The following is a 26,673-nucleotide window of genomic DNA, read 5'->3' as shown; positions in this document are numbered from 1 at the left end:
AAAGATAAGCGACAAAATGCTGGCAGTCCCTAAAGATCGCAGCAGCTGCTGGAAAACAGACTATATGCTTTCTAAATTTGGAAATAAATATGGAGTCAAGCACTGTCAGCACAGAATAGTGAAAAAAGCAAGAACCAATAAAAAGTTACTTCATTTTCTCATCTGTCAAATGGGGTAGTTACACCCAGTCCCTCCCTCTCAGGTTTATTGTGGAGGCAAGATTATATGTCTGCAAAAGCACTTTGATAAAAGCTTAAGACACTCTGCAAAGGTAAACTTTCACTATTAGCAACAACTATACACAAAGCAGGAAACATTTGTGATAAAATTTTCCAAAACATAAACAGCCCAAAAGATTAATCTGGCTCCCAGTCTTGTAATCTTCCAGGCCTCACAGCTACTGACATTTCAACCCATTTGGAGGCTTGCTCCAGCCCCACCTAAGGGCCAAGAGGTCCCAGTAGCTTGGATTTGACAGGTAAAGTTCCATAATCAAGATTCTTGTTGTACATTGGCAGATGCCCTGCCATACCCACCTCCTCAAAGAGCCTGGATCTAGCCACCCAGCAATGTCTACACTAGCAACTCAATTTGGCCCCTCTCAGCAATGACCCAGTTTGAATTCTAGCACCAAAGGTAGTGATAACTAAGACAAGAATTTGGCCAAGGCACATCTCAGCGCTGGCTGGAAGGTAGATGCTCATGGATAGATTCACTAAGTCATTTCCTTTTCACCACACAGAGCTGAAGTTAGCCTTGAACTGTACTTTAAGTTTTGGAGAAAAATGCCCAAAGGTAGAATGTGACAATTCCTTAAAAGCAGGAATGATTTTTTTAAAACTCCATATAGTATTTAACATGGTGTTTTAAAAAATACTTTATTTTTAAAGAGAGGAGGAGGGAGGGAGGGGGTAAGAGAGGGAGGGAAACATCAATCGGATGCCTCCCACAGGCCCCCAACTGGGGACCTGACTTGCAAACCAGGCATATGCCCTGATTGGGAACTGAACCAGCAACCTTTAGGTTCGCAGGCAGATGTTCAATCTACTGAGCCACACCAGCCAGGGCTTATTATATTTGATTTTTATGTGTGTGTCTGTGTGTACCTTGTTTGGAATACTAAACAACATATCTAAATCCCAAATCATTCTCTATCACATGTTAAATGAGGTTATCCTAAAAGAGAATATATAAAATTTGTCACATGTGAACCTTTAATGATAGATATTTAAAGGAATGCTACCATGAATTTGTTTGTAGAGTTTAAGATACTTTGATAAACAAGGTCATCAACGGCAAATTTTGATATTCTCTAGAGGATCTCATATTAAGTTTTCTAATGTGTAAGTGTTGACTACATAATCTCTTTTTCAGTTCAAGATTCCTAGGACTGAAGAACCTGTACAATGCTCTGCAGAAATAATTATTTATTTAAAATAGTTTTCTTCACATTTATTTTGTTTACTGTATTTATTTTTAGATAGAGGGAGAGAAACATCATTGCGTGGTTGCCTCCTGTGCACCCCCCACTGGGGACCTGGCCCACAACCCAACCATGTGCCCTGACAGGGAATGGAACCAGTTACCCTTTGGTTTGCAGGTAGGCACTCAATTCACTGAGCCACACCAGCCAGGGCTAAAATAGTTTTCTTTACACTTAAATACTGTGATTATGACCAAAACCCAACTAAAATTCTATGTGTATATATGTGCCATTTTTTAAACAGAGGTGAAATTGGGTTGTCTCTTAAAATTGATGGCATCTCATTAGTCTAACTATAAGGCTTTTATCCTTTTTTGTTGGTATATAAAATAATGGTACGTCTTACAACTGATGGCACCTCACAATCAGTAAAATCGATATAATTCAAGAGACAAGAAGGACTCTCTTCTTTAGGTTGGTTAATTACTCCTCAAACCAGGCCAGATGATGGCCCAGAATTCCAACAGAATTACATTAGAATAACTGAGCTTTCATCAAGTAGTCATTTGATAAACTATGCAATCACAATTCTCAATTAAGAGTGGTACTATGACAACCAATGATATAGTAGAAAATCAAGATGAAAATTCCAACACAAGAATTTCCTTTGCCAGGACTAGTAATAGTTTCAGCAGTAGTACAATGCATTTCTGTATTTTCTCATGGTACACAACTAATCATGCACATAAAACTGATTAATGAAAGTCCATTAACTCTCTTGGTAATGTTTGTTAAAGATATTTTACCCATCAATCCATCAATTTATTAACTTATAACAACATTAAACATAGGTTAAAGTTGGAATAAATGAGTCCTTAGAAATTATTGTTTTCAACCAAACAGAATCTATAAAATGTTAGTTTAAGGAGGAGAAATCAATGACTATTCTATGTATGACTTTCTCCTACGTACCTGAAAATAATTTAAAGTAAAACCAGGCCTCAGGAGTTCTCTTCTGAGAAAGCAGGAAGGGAGACTGTTCTGACCTAACAGGAGACATTAATCCTATTGGAAATGCTAGAACAGAACAACTTTGCCTAACATCTGCTGTGGCTTTCTCTAGGTAGTTTGTTGGCTTTAGTTGATACAAGAAAATAATATGTTTTAGTCAAAGAAATTTTTTCATAGTTATTTTTTACTTTGGCTGGAGATACATATTTTCTGTGATATTAGCAATGTGATAACTAAAAACATTTCCACAAGCAGATCATTAAAATCCAAAGCTCCTCTTCACTTACATACTTCACAATGTATTGCTTTATTTGAGGAAGTTGTCCTTTTTCAATGAGCATATGAAATGGGAAAAAAAAATACAGACGGCCCTCAAACCACCAGATATTCTGTATCAATCCTGATTATTAATGGGGTGTCACAGACCACTTTCCCCAACATACACAGTTCCTACTGAAAAAGCTCTACAAGATTAAAAAAAAAAGATTCCTAAGTATAAGTCATCTAAATGTGTGTTGTTTTCTTAGTAGCGCCTTAGAAATGAATACTGCTCTCCTGTCATTTAATTCATTAACTGCATCCTCCCAAACACTTGAAGTTATGACATAAATTGTTTCAGATTTAAGATTTTTATCACTGTAGAACAAAACAGGTTGGAAAAAGGCAAAGTAAGAAAGAAAACCTTTCAATTCTTATTTTAGCAAAACCACATGGAAAAAGATCAGTTATCAATTTTGCAATCTGACCATCATTATAAACACATGCACAAAAGGGCCTCAATTAATTACTATTTAATGAAATGCCTTCCTTCATTTTTATAATGTAAGTGATTGGAATAAAATAATTATTTTAAACAAACAATATAAAATCTGAAAATAAGAGATCCGCTTCAGTGAGAATAAAATGTGCTGCAGGAAGTTACAAACACATGAAGTTACAAGGGACCTGTATACCCAATTTCTAACACCTTTTTCTGGAGAGCCACCAAATGAAAATAAAAAGTCACGTGCATTTATTTCTAAACTGAGTCACAGAAATATTGCCTAACAAAAAATTTAACTAGAATTAAAAGCCTGTGGCAGAGGTTTATTACAGAAACCAGCTTCTGGCAAAAATGCAAAGTAAAATCTATTCTAAATCCAAATTTAAAAATATGTGTTATGCTACCTTTAATTAGCTTTAAAGTTTATCATTCCCCATGACTGTTGTGAAAGACACAATATAAAGGCAAAGTGTCCTATAAATGCTGGCATAACCTTAACTATATCAACACCATGTAACATTCAAAGGCTGCCTCCATTTGCTGCAGAAACAATTTGGCACTGATAAAGTACTCCCTTGTTGCTTCCATCTCTCATGCTGGTGTAATCAAAATAAAATTTGAGGGGTTTCTACATTTAATTTCAATGCATATGTCAGAACTAAGAAAATAAGGTATTTCAAACAAAAAAAAATCAATTCTTTAAGATTTTATTTATTTTTGGAGAGAGGGGAAGGGAGGGAGACAGAGAGGGAAAAACATTCGTGTGAAAGATGTGATCGGTTGCCTCTTGTATGCCCTCAACTGAGGGCCTGGCCCACAACCCAGGCGTGTGCCCTGACTGGAGTCAAACCTGGAGACCTTTTGGTTTGCAGGCAGGTGCTCAATCCACTGAGCCACACCAGCTAGGGATCAATTCTAATAATGTATTCAGTAAGTTTTTAACTAATTTTTTAATTTAAAGCTACTGCATAAGTAGGTCAGGACTTAAAATGCCCAGATGTACAGAATAAAATAATTTAATTGCTCATAATATAATGTTACAATAAGTCTCACTTAGAAAATCAAGAGAATTCATGGAAATAAGTTCTAAATTTGGGTTTCCCCAAACTCTGCATCACATAATAACAGATATACAGTATTTACATGTGCATGTACTTAACTCTCATGAGCAGAATGAAAGCATTCAAGTCAAAATGTATCTTAAAAAAGTGGCAACTCAATTGTTAGTACTTAAAAAACACATAGAGAAGCAACCATTTCAGCTTAGTCATGAGCTACATGGACTCATAAAAGACACACTGTAATGAGGATGGGTAGAACAAGGCGAGAACGGTCTCTGGAAATGGTGATCAAAATATAAGGATTTTTAATAGCCAGCAGTAAGGATGCTGTTATCCACTATAAAAATTCATACAGGAGATCTGGTTGATGTCAGTATTTCTTAAGATAACATTCTCTCACAAAAATTAAAATATTACAACAAAAAAGGAAATGAAAAGCGGTATTTATTAAGGGGCATGTGGTCAAGTCTTTACCAACTATACTACTCTATAATGCTCTTCCTAAAGGGATTACCATATTAAGTGAGGATGGGTCTCTCCTGGTCCTTCTGCTCCATTAGAATCTAACAGAACAAAGCCAGGACTGCAGACCAAGCATCTACCCAGGAAAAGAAGAAATTCTGCTTCACCTTTCTCAGGGAGAAGACACATGGTTTGCAGTGCATTTTAGATCTCCATGATCTGGCTCTAAGCTCTTTGATTTTGTCCTCTTCATTCACTCAAAATGCAAACAAGACTAGAGTTTGACCCTTGAACACAGGTTTGAAAAATGTGGGTCTACTTATATGTGGATTTTTTCAGTAACTACTGTATATTACTCTCTCTTCCTCATGATTTTAACATCTTTTCTCTAGCTTGTTTTATTGTAAGAACACAGTACATACATTATATTTAACATACACATGTTATTTGACTACTATTGGTAAGGCTCCCAGTTAGTAGCAGTTAAGGTTTGGGGGATTCAAAGGTGATATGCAGATTTTCAATTGTGCAGGGGGGCGGTGCCCAACCTCCTCCTTGTTCAAGGGTCAACTATATTCCAGTACTGTAAATGAGCCCTTTGCGTCCTGCCATCCTCATTGCCCTTTCTTCCCTACAACCCTACCTATCAGAAGTCTACGAATCCTTCCAAGGCTTCCAAGGACACCTTAAGGAAGATTTCCCTGGACTTTCAGACTTCCTGCAGCACTTTCTCACATTTCATCATGCGTTAGGTTGTCTGATTAGACCCAGTTCTCTGAGGGCTACATCTCCACATCTCCCAACAAGAGCTAACAGCACCACACTCACATCTGGCTTTCAATCCATAAGTACTGGGAAGTATCAAATCTAACACTTCCAAGTCCATCCAGAACCCTAGATTGTATTTGTGGAGTGCAACTGGTCCTGAGCTAAAATGGTCTGCGACTAAAGTCTATGATATTTCTAGCTATCTGAGATACAGGTCTATACAAGGTATTGGTACAGTGGTAAAGAATCTAAACATTTATTAAGTGTGTCTCAAGGCTCTTCCTGAACATGTCTAAACACAAATGTGGTTTTGTAATATTGTACGCAACTGGCATCTAGGCCAACTGAAAAGACTAAAGCTAGACTTAGAGCAAGCCTCCGCATGCAGTCAAAGCAAGGCTTTACTTCCTCAGAAGTCTAAATTTTATTATGTTCACATATTCAAAGAGAAGTGCGGGTAAAATGGGAGCAAGACTCCATTACTGGGACAAAGCTGCCTTTATCAACTTGTCTCAATTCATGGGCTGGCATATTTATTTATAGCACCAGAGAATTTTAGTGATTTAATGAACTGGAAAGGATAATAAATGCTCGGCAATTCACATAAAAGGAAAAAAGCAGTCATATGAATAATTTTTAAAAAATGGATAATTAAAGAGACTTTAATATATGGCTTTGAAATGTGTTTCATCTGTATATACACTGAATGGATGAATTTCCACTACATTAGACACACCCCATCTTCAAACAAAGTAATAAAACAGGCTTGTGTATACAGGGCTGAGTACATGAACAGTCTAGAAACTCACATCTACCCTGCAAACAAACCTCACTGCTAGGGATGGACAACATCACCTTTCAGATTACTGTAGAGCACAAGCACAAGGAGAAAAGCACATGTCATGCTGTACTAAGAACCAGAGTGTGAAGTAATCAAGTGTTTTTCCCCCTAAAATAAGGAATTCTCAACTTCCATCTATATAGTCTCTTACAATATTAGAGTAAGAATAAATGGAGATGGTAACACCAACAGTGGGATAGCTGAGTCCTGGCCAGTGTGGCTCAGTTGGTAGGAGCGTCATCCCACAGACAGAAAGGTCACAGGTTCAGTTCCTAGTCAGGGCACATACCCAGGTTGTGGGTTCAATCCCCAATTGGGGCACATACAAAAGCAACCAACTGATGTTTCTCTCTTCCCCCTTCCCCTTTAAAAGCAATAATGAAATGTCCTCCAGTCAGGATTAAAACAAAAATTAAAAAGATAGCTGAATATCCTAGCCATGACTGGAAAGTCTCTTGCTTGGTTGCTATGTTTATGAAAGAAAACTTTTAAAACATTTTAGTGAGGTTGATAATGTAAACAAATTATTGTAAAGCAATGGCTTGAATTATGTGTCGGCAAAAAAATAAAAGATAGCTTGATTTCCAAGTAAGCTCAACTGGTTTTTTATAAAAGTGTATGTTTTGGAAGGTGTGATAAAGTAAATACATCTGTTTTGTGCCTGCTGTTTATACTCTGAATGATTTTAATGTAATAAGCATTTTAAGCAGTTTGAATCGCAATGGTTAAGTAGGTATTTGAGGCTGGTACCAGTGATGGAAGCCCTCTGAAACCTCCCAGTGACATCTGGCAGTGGTGAAGCATAACCAAAAGCCCTCATGGGAAGAGCCCTCTGCTCCCACACAGAAGGGAGGGTTTATCCAAGGGCTCCAAACTGTAAGAACTGGTCCATAGCCTGGCTCCCCATTTTCTTTTTTACTACTGATGCTACTGGTTCCTAAGGAACTTGAAGGTCACTCCAGTGGACCCTGAGCAACCATAGGGAAAAGGATCTGAAGGACCTGTCAAGTTGCCCTTTCTTCCCCCTTCACACCTGGGGGATTTAGAAACAGTGGTGAAACAGCTTAGGTGAGTACAGATTAGGTCTGTGCATTCCTCTGCCATAATCAATGTACTGTTTCATGAGGGCTCTCTGGGAGATAAGCAGTAAAAATTGTTGATTTCATCAAATCTTGACCCTTGAGTACAAATCTACTTAATATTCTGAGTGATGAAATGGGAAGTAATTTTAAAGCATTTCTGGTGAAATTGAAACAGAATTACTGCCTTGAGAAAAAAAATATATGCGCGCAATTGTTCATGTTAGATCTGAACCAGCAACTTTTTTTCATGGAACACCATTGTATTTCAGCCCAAAATGTTTATTCACACTTAGGTATATAGCAACCATTTTCCAAAAACGAATGAAGTGAGACTGTCACTTAAAAAACAAAAACGAAAAACTAACAATTGCCAATGATAACATTAAAACCTTCAAGCAAAAAACAGAATTTTGAAAATATTGATTATGCCACGAGAAGCTTGATAGCTTCCCAATGGTTAAAGACTGTTTCTGATGAGACTGGTGATGACATTAAATAAATGTAATTTGTATGATATTGTATAATGAAACATCAACATCTGAAAGAGTTGCATAACTCAGTGAACTAAGATTTTCTAATAACAATGCAATCACATTACAGAATCATGCATGGGTAAAAGGTCCACTCAGAGTATAAGGCAGAGTTAACTGATGGTTTTAGATGCCACATGGCAATTAATGTTGAAGAAACTACCATTCAACTTTTGATGAGGTATCAAATAATAAGTACAATTATCTAATAAGGCTATTAAAATACCCCTGCCTTTTCCAGCTACATATTTGGGTGAGGGTTTTCTTCATATGCTTCAAACAACATGTTTATTTTTAAACAAATAAGTAAATATTTAAAAATTTTGTGTTTCATTTCTACTTTAATAAATAGAAGTAGGTACAACAAAAGCTCTCTGGGCCTCTCAAAATATTTAAGTATAAGAGTCCCAAGAAAAAAAAGTATGAGAACCACTGACATCATAGGTGTTTGGATTTTATTTTAAGTGTGACTGGTAATAAGCCACCAGAGGTTTTCAACAAAGATTCTTAAAAAAAAAAAAGTGTAAGTAATCAGCACCAGGTTTCTACACATACTTGCTTTTTGGTTTTACTCTTCTAGAAAACAATAACTAATTCTCAAAGCATAATTCTCAACCATTCACTCCAAAAAAAGGTTTTTGTACATTAGGCAGACAGAATGAAGAAACCACATGGAATAGACAACTGTCCCGAGAAACTTCACATAAACCAGCGAAAGAGAAGCAAGTATTTCTGTCTGATGATTTCTTTTCTCCTGTATCACATTTCCATAGCAACCTCTGCTGTTCCCTCAAGCATGGCTGCCAACATTTAAAGAATCTGTTCTTCACTTTTCCCTCATTTAAGAGAGGCACATTAGGTAGAACCTGCCTTCTTCACATATTATTTCTATAACTACAGTGTCTGATACTATATAACATCAAAATCTCTCTACATATTAAATAGTAGAAAACAGTTTGTTGGAAAATAGGACTTTGCAGAAGTCTAGACAAAGGAAATATTTAATCTACCAATAATAACTTTTCATTCTAAAACAGCCTTTTACCAAAGAGCTGGTGTTCAAACACATTTTCAGCTTCCTTCTTAAAAAGATTTGAGAGGTTGTTCATGTCAGTAGGATTGTTATTCTCATAATGACTTCATACTCAATAATTATGTATTATTTTAGGAAGATGTAAAATCAAAATACAGGTTGTCCTGATCTTGAGCATCTAATTTTCCTGTAACCCAATCCAAACACCATTTACTGTTGACATCCCTAACCAACATCCACCTAGTAAAAGTGTACCACTGCCTGGTGATGATTTTAAGTACATGTCAGGAGATGTATGCTAACCAAGAGTTCAGGGTCAATTTTGGCACTTTGAGGAATCTTTCACAGCACTGACAAAACAAAGTAAAGTAACCCAGACTTCAGGTAAGCATGGCTTAAATCCTCCAGGTCCCACAGAAATGCTTATTGAATAGTATTAAATTACCTAGAAAACCTACTAATTCATATAAAGAAGTTCTAGAATATTTATGAAAATGTTCTGAAACCATCTGAGGGAGGGGTGGGAAGTCTACCACAAGAGACTACATAGGCACCAGAAGTGACTGTGCCTGTGCACTCTTCCTCCACTGCTGCTCCCCACTTTCCTGCAGACTGGGCACCAGCTTCTAGCACTTCTTATCTCATAAGGCCATAGGAGAGAGTGCCACATAAAACCACAGGAAGGGAGGGAGCACTCTGGACATACCCCTGCCAGAGTGGGTGTCTTACAAGGGGATGGGGTGGAAGAAATGTGCAAGAAAACGGGTGTAGTAGCTAGCAACAGCCGTCTGGAGCCTGAAAATGCATCTTGAGCAGAAAGTGCTACCAGGTAGCTTCTCACCATTTTTAATGATGACAATAAGATTACCTATTTTGGGAAGAGATGACTGCTGTAACCTTAGTTAAGAATTGTATTGTTTCCTAGACTTTCTAGAAATGTAGATAATTCCCAAATAAGCTCCCCAAACACATTTAAATGTAGTTTGACTATTACACTCAATTTTGCACTCTACTTCCCATGAATAAAAAGTATGGAAACAGGTGGTGGTCTATACGTAAGTTAAGTCCTAGTCTATCCAGACACTCTTTCACTATAGAATAGGTATATTTGCTGGTGCAGGGTAGATAGGATCACCACTTTCAAAAAACCAGATGAATGTAAGAAAGGTGTCAATTAAAAAAATCTACATACAAAACAACTACTTACATAGGTCCCCAAACCAGGTATCATACTATAAAACAAGGTGTGTATTTTAACTAGGCTATGCATTAATAGCCTACACTAAGGGCAGAAATGCAGGTCAGTGCTTTCCATTCAGCTTTGGCCAAAAGAACTGACTGTTAAGGGTTCAAAATAAAATAGATTGAAACAGTGATATTTGCAAAAGAATGCATCTTCACAATATCAAAACCCAGAACAATGCTAATCAGAGTTTCAAAGGCAAGGCAAATTCATAGTATAGATGCATTCAGAATAGTGGCAATGGTGAAATTTTACTTCTAATATGATGGCAATCATGACTAAAAAGTTTATACCCTCTAACTGAATGTGGGACCACTCTTGTTCATATACAGGGTGGGGCAAAAGTAAGTTTACAGTTGTACGTACGCCAGTTTATTCTTGTATTATTATTTTTCAAATACGAGATCTGTCTAGAAAGTATCTAGCCATGTAATATGAAAAATAGAGACATTTAATGAAGAAGATATGAAAGAAAAGAAACATTGTACACAGGACAATGACACCTCAGTCCTGACACCTCAGCTTCAAAGCTGGCATCTTGGTACCTCACACAGTCTCCCAATTGCCATCAGCTGTCCTGTTGTATATTCCTGAATCTCGATGCTACAGGTCTGAAATCTCTTCCCTTTTAAAGGTGATTTTAGTTTTGGGAAAAGCCAAAAGTCACAGGGTGTCAAATCCGACCTATAGCAGGGGCTGAGTCAACCTGAGTGATTTGATGTTTTGCAAAAAAACCCCTGCATAAGACGTGATGCATGAATGGGTGCATTATCGTGATGAAGCTGCTAATCACTAGATGCCCATAGCTGTGGCCTTCTGAATCATCAGAACAGTTTTTGCAGAGGAATGTTAAAGCTTAATGCAAAATTGGATGCAGATTCGTTGCTCTACTCGCTCAGTCATTTTTAACACAACAGCCATACAGTACACACGCTCACTCAATGGAATCCACCACTCCACTGACTAGTACAGAGAAGTCATCATGGTCTACGCATGAGCAGTCCAGTCAACTCTTCTTGGCTGCCAGGTTACATGATGTCGCACAAACCATTCTCATTGTATTAATGGCTGGACGTTTTTACACACACACTTTGTATTACAGGCAGAAGGGAAACCAAGCACAAAGATCAAAAGGTGGTGATGCACCCACCTGTTCCAAGATGAACCAGGAGGTAAGGATGACTGGAAAGGAGAATATGAGAGGCACAGAAGTGAGAAAGTAGTCTGAGTTAGTGGTAACCAGATTGTATTGGGCTTTGTGAATCTTTATAATCTTTATGAGAAATCTTTGAGTTTTATTCTGAGTGACATGGAAAGTCACTGGAGGATTTTAAAGTGTAACTTGTATTTGTTTTTAATCACTGTGGTTGTTATGCTGATAATGAATTAAAGGGAAGTCATAAAAGGAGAAAGAAGAGGCCACTGCAGTAATCCAGTCAAGAGGTCATAGAGACTTGGGTGGGAAAAGGGGTTGAACTCCTGAATTTATTTGAAGACAAGATTTTGGATACATTTTGAAAGTACAGTAGCAGGATTTGCTGACAGCCTGGATGTATTATAGAATGGGAGAGGAAAAGAAGAATGACAATGATTCCAAGGTCTTTGGCTGAATAAACTGAAAAAATGGAGCCAAGATGGAGCAGGCTGCAGGGAAAGCAGGTTTGCAGAGGATGATCAGAACTACTGTAAAAATTGATGTAACTTCTACATACTAAAGCGAAGAAGTCAAAAAAAGTCATTAAGTATGTGGAACAGAAGTTTAAGAGAGATACTCCAAATGGAAATACACATTTGGGAGTCTTAAGCAGCTACATACATTTTATGAAAGTCTTACAACTGTGACGTGTCCTACAAGAACTGAGCCTTGAAACATTCCCAAATAATAGTTTAGTGAGAAAAGAAAACCCACACAATTTTTAAAAAGCTGAGGAGAAACCAGTGGGCCAGTGGTATAGGAGGAAAAGCGGGCAAGTGTGGTGTCCTCAAAAGCAAATGAAGTAAGCTTGTCAAAAAAGGAGGGAATGAACCATTATATTCAATGCTGCTAAAGGTTCAGATAGGGAACTGATGGTTGGATTTGTCTGCGTAGGTAACTAGCTAGATAATAAAGCAAGGGAGCAAAGAGAATCAGACATTATTAACTCTGCAGAGGTTGCAGTCAAAAAAATTACAGCACAGAAGACTGTGTGTATCCAAGATACATTCATTACTATTATGTGCTGAAATGTGAAAAAAAATTAAAACACTTCAAATTTGCATTCATATTTATATAATACATGATTTTTATTTATTTTCAGTTGCAATCTATAAATTATTAAACAAGGAAATATAAAAACATAAAGAATAAAACTTTTTCAAATAATGGAAACAAGGACATTTCTACAAAACACAACCAAAAAATGTATTTAACTTTAATTAATCAGACTCTTCAATAGCTGGCTTTGCAAAACATTTGTAAGTCATTGCAAACAATATTGCTGTGCTCAAGGCATAAATACTTTCCACAATACTTGCAAAAATATTTTAATAAGTGACTTGTTTTGGATGCATAGCACCTAACACATAATTTTCTTTTTCTGCTTGTCAGGGGAGCTCTATCTATGTCATTGGTAGAATTTCCTTCAATTTCTATTTGAAACTGATGAAGTTTCAGTTGTAAAGGCTTATGCACACCTGTGGAGGCTTATGCCTTTTTATTTGTTCCGACACTAACTGCATTGTAAGATTTCTAAAAAATATTCTGTGCCTTATTTTCACATTGCTGTTCAGCATATGTGAAAAGTTTGAACATTTATTTCTGCAATATTCAAAATTGTGTAGAATGTAACCATAGGCCATCTTCTGGTGCTCATGGCCCCATTATGCATATCTATCATTTGGTACACAGTGTCAACTACTGACTTCATTTGGTTGTAATATTTCATTATGTCAGGCTTTTGCAAATCTAAATTTATTCCATCATCAAAATGCATACCTGAAACTAAAATTATGTTTTTCCCCTGTTTGGACATATGACATATGAGTGTGCAATCTGCACCAAAAGCAAATACGTTGGATTTTTCGGAGCTGTTTTTAGGAGACACAGATTCAGGGCCTAGTTGCAGTTTGTTCTTATGAACCAGTACCTACACACAAAAGACACTTCTTTTTCAAGTCAGAGATAAAGTTTATATCAGTGAACCAGTTACCTGCTGTAATATTACATCCTGATGAGTAAATGGGTTCTGCAAGTCTCTTGATTACATCTGCAGATTTATTACTAATCAAGTAAGGACCTTCAGGCTGATTACCGGCATATTTCAAGATTTCCTGTGTAAAATACTTTTGAATTGACCATAGCAAAAATTTTTATATCATAGTTACTGAGCTTGGACGGAATACATTGTCTAAACCCAGATTTGCCTCTAAATCCAGGTAATATTTCATCTATTGTTACATTCTTTCCCATAGAGTAACATACTTTACAATTTTCTACAAATGATGAGAAAATGTCTCTCACAGCAGCTAGTTTGTCCACTTTCAGGTATTCAAAGCAGGTAAGTTTGTCATCAAAAGTGATACAATTATAAATAAATCTAAATCTCGATAAAGATATCATCAATCTAAAAAGTTCAATCCCGCTACCATCTGTAGTCCATAAATCCTGCAAATTCAGCCAATTGCTGCAATGTAAACCAGCTAGATTAAATATGAGGCCTAAAAATGCTTTCAGTTCATTTTTGTCTTCATTTAGCATCTCTTTCTTGTAAAAAATGGCTTAAGATAGAATCGATGTAAATGATACAAAAATTTTTGTTATGGTATTTATTTGTATATAATAACATTAGACCTAAAATATCATTTGTGATAAAGTAGCTCCAACTTTCAAGTTCTGTCTTGTTATTTTTCTGTATTTGACTGAACTAACTGAAGTTGACACAAAATATTCTGCGGCTGTTTTCTAAATTTGTCATCTTATTGGATTTTTCCTGCATTTGGATCCTTTATCCTTTCTCCCAAAATACTCTTCATTCATGTCTAATTCATCTTCACTTTCTCACTAGAAATACCTTGCTCAGTATCTGAATCTTCTCAATGAACTTTCTCACATAATCTTCATCTTCTAAATCACTTTGATTTTCACAATCAACTCTATCATTCTCATCATCGGACTTGAGTAACATTCACTGAAGTTCTTCAACATTTCTTGGATTATCGACTCGATATATTTTCCAGCCATTTTCAATGGTAAATGCAAACAAACAAAAAACAAAAAACAAAAAACACCAACACTGGCTTTTAAGTTTGTAGAAACAACTACACCAACATTGACTTAAAAGAGTTCACCAGTATCTCTCAGATACAATTTATTATCAAATATCACATGCCCTTATGAAACAGGTGTTGGTCATGTACAAATGTTCAGCTAGTAATGACCTTGAACCTATGTATAGATGTATGTAACAATATTTAAGAAAAGGGTTTGTTGGTAAATCTCAGATGGGCCTCAACCTACGTATAATCAACTAGGTTGCATAAGCCTGCTTTGCTATTAAGTTGTAGCATTCACAAGCATCCAAGCAGATCACAGTATTACTCTGCCAAGGAGATTAATATCCCTCAGCCCCCCATGTAGGGAGGAAGGACCCCTTTTCAATCCCCAGGGTATAACCAATACACTTACCCAGGCTATGAAAAAATAAACAATAAAGAAAAAAAAATTCCTCTGCTGAGCACATGCCCAATAGAAGTCAAGATGGCACAGGGTCAGGTCCTCCTACTATGAGGCAAGTGCAGTAGAAACTAAGGTGGTGACCACAAGGATGGAGTGTCTAGTCTGGAAAGAGGGTCAATTAAATAAGGGACAGAGGATCCCCTAAGATCTAGGATATGGATTGGTCAGCGGGAGGATCCAATGCAAGCCTGAAAAAGATTGGCAAGTTGATTGGTTAGTTTGAAAAAGAGGCCAGTCCTTTATTAACCCAAGATAATATAACCCAGGCTAAACAAAGCTACACAATCCACTGCAAATGCATGGACTACAACTAAGGGTCTGGGCACAATACCAGCCATAGCACAGCCAGGAACAGAAGCTAAGCTAGTCAGACAGAAACAAAGGCTGAACTAGCCTAAGCTTTCACATGGACTGAACCAATGGCACAGAATTTCTGGACTTTGTACTGGGCTGGAAGACAAGATTGAATTTTCCTATATTGGGACAGATGAAGAAGGGAATTGGAAAATGGGGGCATCCTTCTATTTCCATCCCACTATATCTTACTGCAAGACCTCAACATCCCATGTGTAGGTCTCCCAAAATCCTTTTCTTATGACCCCATGAAAGGACACCATTTCCACAGGCAAAAGATTTACCAATTTGAAATATTTTCTTTTGAAAAATCCCAATAACTATATACCAACTCCACCCCAGAAAACATGATTATGTATTGAATGTGTCACCTTAATTTTCTTGTGAATTGAATTTGTTTTTCTAAAGAATTATCCAAAGGAAAGGATTTACTCCAGTTAATATTTGGGACTCACATCAGCAGTTTGTTAGGAAATACCAGTGATAAACTTCAGATATTAACAATAATTTGCTAATATTCAATTCCTGACCCTTAAAAATTAAAATACCTCTAAGTAAATTGGAAATAAAAGGATAGGCTCCTTTGTTTTCATGAGGACATGTGATAAAAATAAAAGTCAATATTGTACCACTGTTTTTCCTAGTAAAATAAAGAACAGAATTTTGTACATTACCACCATTACTATTTGATTATGTTCCAAAATACTAACAGCAGTGCAGTATGCCATAAACCCAAAATAAAAAGTATAATTATCAGAAATAAGTAGACATAAGTGTCATTATCTGCAATTGATTACATAACTAGGAACCCAAGAGAATAAACTGCAAAGCTCTTAATAATAAGAGCCAGTTATAAAAAATATATACATACAAAAACCAACAATCCTCTTATACCAGCAAGAGCCAATATGAAGAACTCGTCACAACAACAAAACTATAAATACCTAGGAACCCTAACAAGAAATATTAGAACTTAAATTAAAAAAAAAAAGAGTTATATATACCTCTGACAGGAGGATAGTTCTGAACAATGTTTTATGCCCCTGAAGAGAAACACTGACATATACGTTATAGATGACAGTTCTTGCCAAAGAATAAAAATGCAACACATAATTGGTTATTTGTTAGTTGTAAGGATTCAATGGCAGGGTCTTCCAGATAAAGATGGCAGGTTTCACAAAATATTCAAGTACATCCTCTCCCTCTAAACTCCACTAAAACAGCACTACAGAGATCTTTCTAGAAAATATAGACCCAAGGACTTAAATAACTGAAGTGGAAATTGCAACACAATCATGGAAGTGGAAAGCGGCAGGACAAGCAGCAACTCAGCAGACCTGAAAGAGTGAAATACTATACTGTCAGTAATGAAAGCTAAGGAGCACTCCACATCACTCAAAAACTGTTGGTGAAAGGGTGGTGGGCTAATAAAAGGTTCATAAAAGCTGTTTGAGAAGCCCTACATCACTAGATGCCCTTCCCACCTCCTCACTGTAGAGCCTTGGCTCTCAGCCCCAGAGCCCAGCAAGACTGAAGACTGATTCTTAAAAGAATATATAAAACAGGTAAGTCTTTGAACAGTGAGAGCATGGGAACCTTCCCCAAAAGTGACTATAGAAAGAGGCTGCTAACATTCCGGACAGATGTTTCCTGGTACAGTGGCAGCTAGACACCTTCCACAGCACAGGGTGCTGGAAGACCACTCTCTGACCAGCCTCAAAATGATCTTACAAATGGCCCCAGTGAAAAACTCAGAACAGAGTAAACAGTCAAAAGGCTGCCACTAGGGAAGGACACTTAAAGGTGTTGCAATGAGAGGGGAGACAGAGAAAGTAGAGGACCACTTATTTTACAATAAGCCTTAATTTTTGTCTAAGGACAAATGCATTTAATTATGATTTTTTTTTAAAGTGTGGCTTGCTCTACAAGGTATTTCTATGTATTCTAAATCTACATTAAAAAGATCTGGCATTAATCAAGATTAAATGAGTAAGGCCTAAAAGAGAATTAGACCCAAAACTAGTTAAGATCTTAAAATATAATAAAGGGAAGACTATTTAACCAGTGAGGGAAGGATGGACTATTGTATTGGGTTGGTCAAGAAAATCTGTATGGTTTTTTGCATAAAAAAAAGACACATTTTCATTTTCACTAATAATTTAATTGATTTGGATATTTTTAGTATATTGGCTATCTCCCACATGGTATAACACTGATTATTCTCAAGTAATGCCTTGGTTTGATCCCTGTCAACTTCAATTGGTCTACCCAACAAAACTTTGAAAACCACTTTTGACGTATTCCATCAGACACAGCACCTTCTTCATACACTGCACAAATCTTGTTCTGCATTTCAGTTGGGTTTTTACATTTCTTGAAATAATAAAGCATAATATGATGAAAATGTTGCATATTTTCTTCCATCTTCAATGTTAAAATGGCTATATAAAAATACACCAATTTTGATAAGTTTTTTAAATGCATGCTGATATGACAGCTGTCACAATACAACCTAACAAAATTGTTTGGAATGATGTTAAAGACAACCACACACTACTAGAGCCACCTTACGGACAAAATCAAATGAACTTTTTGGTCAGCCCAATATTTAACAAAGTGTGCTGGTAGAATTGGCTAGTTGGGGAGGAGAAAGTGGTATAAGACAATACATATCTATACACTAGTACAGTTTTAAAGGTAAAAACCTAATATATTTCCAAAATTTTGTTTCATTTTCTTCATCTCTGGACTTTCCAAACATAAATGCTCATGAGGAAAAATCATAATGATATAAATCAAGATATAGAGCTGTCTATATAAAAATGAAAATATTTTGTTGTTTAAAAAATATCAAAAAGACAAATTATGACAGGGTGGTGGAGGGGATCCCACAAATATGCTAAAGGCACAATACTCTTTATGTAAAACAGGTATTTAAAATCATTACTAAAAATCAGCAAGAGTAAAATGGGCAAAGTACCTATAAAAACTTCTTACAAGGTAAATAAAAAGCTAATTACTAAATTCACTAGCTACCAAAAAATATAAATTAAGACCACATTTTTACAGAAAATCAGGTAAGATTTTAACACTGGAATGCTGAATCATGGGAAGGCCATTCTGTGCTTAAGGGAATCAGTTTGTCTAGGCATAAGCAAATTGGCAACATGTCTCAAGAGTCATAAAAAACTTCACCTCTGCCTAAGGAATTCTCTTTTAATCTAACCCAAAGAGGTCAGACATACTGAGACTTTTACAGGAGGGCATTTATCCCAGCTCTGCCTGCATGTCCTTAACTCTCTGAGCCTACTTCCTTTGCCAGACTGTTGAGGACCCTCCTTTATTTGATCCATTCCATCTCTACAAAACTCTACCCTGCATTGCAGCAACTGTTATTACCCTCCTTGTTCTACACAATCATGAAGAAATGCAGGGGGGAAAAATAGGTAATTAAGATCATTTAGATTGGAAGTAGCCAAGCTAGGATTTGCAATTAGTGTTTAACACTATATGCCCAACTACTAAAAATGGAAATATGTGCAATAGAAAACAAGTTAAACTTGGCATATTTAGCATTCAAAATTTGTTTTTCCAAGGAAGATTTAAGAGCATAGGAAATTTGTGGTATCTGAAGTGAAAGGGCAATATTTAAAACCACTGATGAAATTAAAATGCCAATTTTATTTTAAAAATATGTGCAGACAAATAAAAAAGGACAAATGGAAGAACTTCATCCCATGAGCAGTTGTTTATTTCTGGAGTTTTATTTTTTAATCTTTTTTTTTTGTAATTCTGAGAAATGTCTACAACAAGGATAATAGCTTTTTATTTTTAAATGTTTAAAAATCATAGAAACAGTAGAAATTCTTAACTGTAGCTGCTTAGCAGGCCTCGAGTTTTAAACAATGAAAACAGAAAAGATTAGGTGAGAGATTACTATTTTAGCAACATGGCAGACTGTTGAACTACAAGGTCCATCAAATAATTATATTATCTCCATAATTATATTCTCAGAGTGAAATAGGAAACTTTACCTTACAGAACTTGTTTGATACTCCAATTAACTGAAATTTAACTAACACATAAAACAAGAAATATTAGGGAGAGAAAAACCTCTTGAATACCCAATACATGTTCCAAATCACTGGACTAAAAGCATTTTGGAATTCACTGATTGAATTCACAGTAGTTAGAAATGTTTCAAAAAACAAAAAGCCTGAGACAAGTGACATACTTCTATACTATTCTGTTCAGAACAGTTTTAACAATTCCTAGCAAGGCAAACTGGAATTCAATGACTACCAAATACCTGCTTTGAGCATAAAAGAATTAAAATTTTTAAAAAGTATCTTTGTTTGGATGTGTATGCTTGGGAAAGAGTGGACCTTTTTGTAGACAAAACTGTGCCTTTCCTTTGTTACTTTAAAGTGTAAAGTTACAAGTTGTTTAACATTTTGTAAAGAATCATGGCAAAGTACTTTCTAGGAACAAATAACTTAAAAACTGATACTGATATTTCTTTTTGGCCAGAAATTATCAAATGTTTTTTGCATGGCTGTAGGATTATACCTTTTTTAAGGTTTTAGAACTTTAGAGAAATGATGAAACAATTGTTAGGTTTGTGTACCACAGACAAAAGCTTTTTTTCCAATTGTTTCCATTTCATTTTGGAACTTTGTTAAACAAGTTTTCAGAGCAAAGACTGGGGGAAAAACGAATATTCAGGAAAGAACAATATAACCACCAGCAGTATCACCTCATACAAGAGCATTTTAAATAACTTTGTAATTACTTAGCAAGAAAAACTGGAACTATATGAGCTCACCCTTACCGGTGCTCAGCCCATGAACTGAAAACGGTAATTCAAAAATCTTCAGAAAAGGTAGTCCTATTCAGAAACCCTATGATACGGACACGCCCACTCTCCCTGGAGAACTGGTTGCTAGGGGAACCCGCAATAACCCTTTAGAGTCAGCGCTTTTTGGGCGTGGAGGGTCCTCTCAGGCGCTGGGATGGTTAAAACAGGAGAGTGGGAGGAGAGAGAAGGGAAAAGGGGAGGGAGAGAGAAGGTTAAAAGACGACGAAATCCTTTGGCTGTGGAAAGGGCCAGAGAAAGTGGGTTTAGTAATCCCAACAGAAATTCAAAACGCCAGTTAGAACAATGTTCTGGACGCTGTAGTCATATTGTAGTTAAGCTGAAGTTTAAAACAGACACTTCCCTCCGTCCCCAGTGGGAAACAAACCCCCTTTGTGAGTTCTGTCTATGGAAAATGAAGCTGTAGAGCACATCTCACCGACTACAAACTAAACGGTACTTTTGTAAAACTAAAATTTTGACTTTCTTACAATAAACCTGTGGTTTCCAAACTCTACAATATTCAGGAGTCACCTACGGGTCTTTAAAATAAAATATATACTGAGTTTTAATTGAACTGGGGTGTGACTTGAGCATAGTTTTAAAACTCCCCAGTGATTCTCTTGTGCAGGCAATATCGGGAACTCCTGTATTTCAGGATTTGGCGAAATGGCTGAGAGTATTTTTAAAAAGAAAAGAAAGCACAATTATCTCCCTTTGTCTTTTTAAGGTTAATAATAGAATTAGCTGGCTTTTGCCAAGCACACACAGGACAATAGGTTGCTTCATAAATAGGAATCCCCAGGACGCCCTAACAATACTTTCTTTGAGATAAAATGACCGGGCAGTTTAAGTCTTTTCTTCCCAAGAAAACGAACATCCTTCTAACTAAAACACCAAACTCATATCTCTATTTGAACAGCGAATGCATGTTTTTTAATGACGCCAAGAACCTGGTATAGAACCTAGCTCCAGGACTAGGACACTGAGCCCCCAGTATCCCACCATCATTCGCGCGGGTCCTGTGACGACCAGGGCAGGGTGTCGGTCCCTGGAGCTCCCTCAATAAAGTTACTTGAGGGAAGTTTGCTCACATTTCCTCTCCCGGAGAGGGGCCCTGCCCCCGCCACCTGCTCGGCGCCAAGGTCCCGGCCGCGCCTCCTCGCTGGACCTCCGCCATCTCCGGGGGTCGCGCACTCCGCGGGCGCCCGTCAGGCCAGCTAGAGCCCCTAGGGTTCGCGCCTTTCCTCCCCTAGAGTACCTGGGCTGCAGCTGGCCCAATCCCTGGGGCTGGGGCCCGCGCGAGTCCGGCACCGTCCCGCCTGAAACCTCAAAGAAAGCACGCCTACGCGGCCAAAACCTCTAAAGCCCGGGCATCGTTTCCAGACATCCCTGCATCCCGGGTCTCTACACCGGCCGCGGCAGCCAGTCCCGGTCCAACCGCGCTCTGCCCCTCCGACCCGCAGCCGGGAGCGCGCCCCTGGACGGACAGTCTGGAGCTGCGCACGCGCGGAAGCACCCGCCCGCTCGCTTTCTGCCGCCTGACTCACCGCCTGCTGTCTTGTTCCCCTCGGGTACCGCCGCCGCTTGCGCTGCGCCCCGCTAGCCGCTCCGACCGGTGCCCACTCCTGAGGCCCGGGACCGGGCACTCGGGAATCCAGCGCCCGGCGGGCTTGGCGGGCACTCGCACGTAGAGCACGCTCCGCGGGGTCTCGCGCGCGCGCTCCCAAGTGCTAGCAGGGGGCGGGGCCATGCGCGCGGTGTTCCCGAAGGCTGCTTTGGACAGGGATGCAGGGCATGCGCACTGCCTGAGCCTTCTGGGGTCTTGTAGAATGGGTGGTGATTCTGGGTCAGTTTAACGCAGTGAAATAAAAGAGCGCCAGGGGTCCTGCCTCCCTGAAAGGCTAGCTTGCACTTGTCCCACTAACTGAAGTTTCTAATCTGGTTCATTCATTAATAAATGTGTTAAACATTTACTGGACATGTACTTTGGCAGACCTGTGTGCAGGATACAGGGCACACTCTGATATTGACGAACAGATTATATTTGGGTTGGGGATTCCACTTCCCGAAGTGATTCCAGCCTTCCCTGAGCACAGGTAAGGAGAGTGTATTGAGATCACCGCGTACCTGAAACTGCAAACCTAACTACACTCTTAAGCAGTTGAGGAAGGGGTGAAGAGAAAAATATTCTTGAGAAGTCTGGAAAAATAAGGGCTAGAGTCAGAAGATTAGTTCACCTGGCAAGGAAGGTGAATACAAAGGCGTAAGTTGCAGAAATAAAATAAAATATATGAGCTCATGAACCGAGTTGGGAACAAGTTTAACCTGAGCATATCGTTCGTAGGAAATGGCACAAATGACGACTGGAAAGATAGTTGAAGCTCATCTGTAAGTAATTTTTAATATCAAAAGTTTTGCCTTTCTTCACTGGCTAATTGGAGAAATACTGAATTTGGGTAGGGAGGGGTTGGTGGTGGTCTGATTAAATACAGTATTTAGGAATATAAAGGCTAGAGACATGAAATACTGTAGTGCAGGGGTATCAAACTCATTTTCACCAGGGGCCACATCAGCCTTGCCTTTGCCTTCAAAGGCCAAATGAAATTTCAACTCCTTAACAGTTAAAGAGTAGTTACATTTATACAGTCCTAGAATTACTTTCGGCCCTTCGAAGGCAACCACGAGGCTGATGTGGCCCCTGGTGAAAATGAATTTGGCACCCCAGCTATAGTGTATACTCTAGGTTTCGAAATATAAGTGTTGGCACCAGGAATGGAAAGTATGGAAAAGTTTTCAGTGATTGTGAAGGACAGTAGGATTCTGTAGCTTTAAGAGAGACACCTATTTCTTGGTCATCATCCTTGGTAAATATTTATTAGTGGATAAATTAGACCACTAAAATATACAGCTACCATCACTAAATCGTTCTTTTAATGTGAATTTGGCCCTGGAATAACTTATTTCTAATCAATCAAAATACTTAATTTGAGAAGCAGTATATATATAGTGAAAAAGACACATGGGCTTTGGAAGGCAGAAACCCCTTTTATAAAGTCCAGATGCTCCAAAATAAATGTTTGATATTGTGCAAATTAGTATCTCTGAGCCTTACTGTACTCATTTATAGCATGGGATCATATATACCTTGTTGATAGTTAATTTTATGTGTCAATTTGGCCAGCCACACTACTGAGTTATTTGGTGAGACATATTCTCTAGGTTTTATTGTGAAGGTAGTTTTTTAAAGGTGACATTAACATTTAAATCAATGCAACGGAGATTGCATTGGGTTGCTAACGGAGAAACACTGATCTACCATTGATAGGGAACTCAAGAATTGGAAAATTTTAGTTCAGGTAGTAACTAATAAGCTTGGTAATCAATGTGTGTTCCAGGAACTGAGGATACGACTCACCTTGACTCCAGGAGACCATATAAATAGTTCCACCTCAGTGCCTCAGGTGAACACAAGCAATCAAGATAGTATCTGAGTAGTATCTGTATAGTATCTACTATCTATCTACTACTATCTGTATAGTAGTATCTGATAGTATCTTACTCCAGAGTAAGACATCCACCTCCCAGGACACAGATAAAAGAATGCTGCAGCTTTTATCTGATTAACTTTTTCCTTGAATTCCAAACCCCTTACCTACACTTTTCTTCTCCTTGTAAAAAGGGTCAGTTTAAAATGGAATTTAAGACAGTCTAATAGGGTACATAACTCAGATCGCAGGCCATCTGAATAAAGCACCATAAAGATTCAGTCCCCCTCTCTGTATATTGGTTATGGTAGGGACAGGCAGCACCAATGCTGGCTTTTCCAGTTTCACTAGGAACAAAAAGAATTCGGACAACAGGATGCTTCTGGACTTGAACAGCAACTCTTCCCTGGTTCTCTAGCCTTCCAGCCCACCCTTCAAATTTTGAACTTACTAGCCTCCATAATCACATGAGTCAAATACTTAAGTATCTTTTCTCTGTATAAAAATGGATGGATAGATGTTGCTCTGGAGAATGCTAATATACATTGCAAGGTTATAAAGATTACATAATTAATTATCAACTGAATCTGAGAAATGGGGATTATAATCTTTAACTTATAAGGTTATAAAAAATTAAATAAAAGTGGGTAAAGCACTCAACACATAACAGGGTCTGAATAAATGGCAGCCACTTTATTATGTGTGAACCAATGCCAAAGGCAAAAACAAAGAGGAGATAGTAGCACTATGAAAGCATTTTTTTTGGTTTGCTCGGTCATAACATTAAATTAAAAAAACAGATTTAAGAGAGCAAAGTGTTGATCTCCTTGCTCTGATATGATCAAAAGGTAAGAACATGAATATTTTAATTATTTGAAAATATATGCCAAATGAGCCATTAAATAAATAGAGATTTCTAGCTATACTCTTAAACACCAAACATGCAAAACAGAGCTAGGTATTCATATCTGAGCATTTTATTACAATGTAAGTACAATTCAATTCACTCTACTTGTTACTAGGAAGGAGAAACCTAGGAAAAGTCTACTTTTGAAGTGATTCCCCCTCTCAGAGTAGGTGCATGATATAGCACTCAAAGTGTTTATTGAATTCATCCTGGGGCATGCCTATAGCTATTGGGAACATAAAAATGGGTAAAATATTCCATTTAATTTATAAATATTGCCATTTATTATGTCCTAAGCAATATCCCTGTCCTCAGGGAACTTATCATATAGCTTAGAAAAATGAATGACCATAACTACAATTTAAGGCAGGATAAATAATTGGACCAATTGTATCTTGTTTAGGAAGGTGGTGATGGGGGCTCACTCTTTCCAATCCTGCCTCCATTGTTGCCCCAGCTTTGCGGTTTGGTAAAGTGCAAATGGTGGAACAGAACAGCATCTTTTAAATATGTTTTGAGCAAAGTTGATAAATATCAGTTAAAATAACGCTTTCATTCCACTAACTCACTTGCTTTAGAGTAGATAAGATATACTAAGAAAGGGGCAAGAGAGGCATTTACAACCCACTGAGATGTAAAACCTCCTTTACTCTTTGTTTTCTCTTTATTGTCTTGACTGTTTTGTTGTTGTTGTTTTGCGACTTTATAGTTTAAAAAAAAAACTGAGATAAAGTCCCCTGACATAATGGATATTTATGAGGAAAATACAGAAAAACTAACATGGACATAACAAAAGGCAGGGGTTTGGGTTTAAAAAAGGAACAGGAACAATTTAGTTGGAAACCATGAACCAGGTGGACAAAAATGACTATCATGTTCCTTCTGTAACCAGTGTTGTCATAGTGTGACCTTTTTCATTTTGGCTGAGAATGAAATATTCCATCAAGGGTGAGAGTAAACCAACTCCGGATTGACAAGTGATTTGGGGAAAATACACAGCATTTTAGTAATCTTTAAATAATCAGGATATTATTCTGAAAATTTGTGAAGATACTCATTTCAGGAGCTTTGGCACAGTGAGTGGGAAATATATTAACCTGAGATTAAAGGAAACCCTATATCAGAATAGGAAGGTTTTAATTAAAACAAAAGGATTGGCTTCCAGCTATGGATGTTAATTACCATCTGATGAATAATAATAGTGATAATAGGAGATGTGAAATAAGTTAAAATATGTCCTGGGCCAGATTTTTTTTAAAATATTACAAACACTGGAATAGTGCCTTGTAAATTTAACCAATGTACTAGCATTAAATGCTTTTAAAATTAGACTTACAACACAGTTAGCTTTACGCTATTCATATGCAGCATTCTCCTTTCCATGATTTTTTATTAATGCTGTTCAAAATAATTCAACCTGAACAGTAAGTAACAGAAGTAGAACACTGCCCACTCCTTAAAGAAAATAGCAATATATATGTTCCTTATTACAAGAATATATATGATCAGGAAAAATGAAAATTTAATGAGATGTTTAGCAGACACAACATTGCTTATTTTCTTTATAGGTGCTAACTCCCTCCCCCCTTTAATATTTTATCCCACTGACAAAATGTGATTTACACAAATTTTCAATAAGCTGACTTTTGCATATTTCAGTTATACCTGTAATTTTAAAAATATTTTATTTATTTATTTTTAGAGAGAGGGAAAGGAAAGGAGAGAGAGGGAAACATCAATGTGTGGTTGCCTCTCATGTAACCCCCACTGGGGCTCTGGCCTGAAACCCAGGCATGAGCCCTGACTGGGAATCAAACCAGTGACGGTTTGATTTACAGGCCTGAGCTCAGCTCCCTGAGCTATACCAGCCAGGGCAATACCTGTAATTTTGAATCCTAAATAAACTTTATATCAGTATGACATTTAAAGTAAGAAATAGAATATAATCATAAAATTAAGTGCATATGCTATTTTGCATATGAAATGACAAAAATAGCACAACAAACCCAAAATTGGGTTACAGAGTGTTTTTTCTTTAAAAATGAACTTCCTACAGAACATTACATCCAATTTTCCAGAATGTGAATACATACTTCATTAAGCAAGGTTTTGTGACATCACATAATATTAAAATAATT

The 26,673-nt window shown here is 37.4% G+C and overlaps 1 protein-coding gene and 1 long non-coding RNA gene across 3 annotated transcripts in view; one reads left to right on the top strand and one right to left on the bottom strand.

The window, feature by feature from the left end:
* Positions 1 to 21,848, bottom strand: part of BTBD3 (BTB domain containing 3) — a 36,776-nt gene extending 14,928 nt beyond the window's left edge. The window contains exon 1 of one of the 2 annotated variants that reach the window (XM_045833221.1): positions 21,691 to 21,848. The gene's annotated coding sequence lies outside the window, so the exon portion shown is untranslated. Of the gene's footprint in view, positions 1 to 21,401; positions 21,584 to 21,690 lie in introns of those variants that run through there. The other variant, XM_045833222.1, reaches the window with a different exon arrangement.
* Positions 21,849 to 22,144: 296 nt separating this feature from the next.
* Positions 22,145 to 26,673, top strand: part of LOC123815125 — a 72,160-nt gene continuing 67,631 nt past the window's right edge. Inside the window, exons 1-2 of the long non-coding RNA XR_006785022.1 lie at positions 22,145 to 22,239; positions 22,488 to 22,531. This is a non-coding gene — a long non-coding RNA (uncharacterized LOC123815125). The remainder of the gene's footprint in view (positions 22,240 to 22,487; positions 22,532 to 26,673) is intronic.

This window comes from Phyllostomus hastatus, unplaced genomic scaffold, assembly GCF_019186645.2.
Source record: "Phyllostomus hastatus isolate PE091 unplaced genomic scaffold, TTU_PhHast_1.1 phas_contig_17, whole genome shotgun sequence".
Classification (NCBI taxonomy): domain Eukaryota; kingdom Metazoa; phylum Chordata; class Mammalia; order Chiroptera; family Phyllostomidae; genus Phyllostomus; species Phyllostomus hastatus.
The sequence above is the reverse complement of the archived record's forward strand: the minus strand, read 5'-3'. Positions and strand labels throughout refer to the sequence as shown.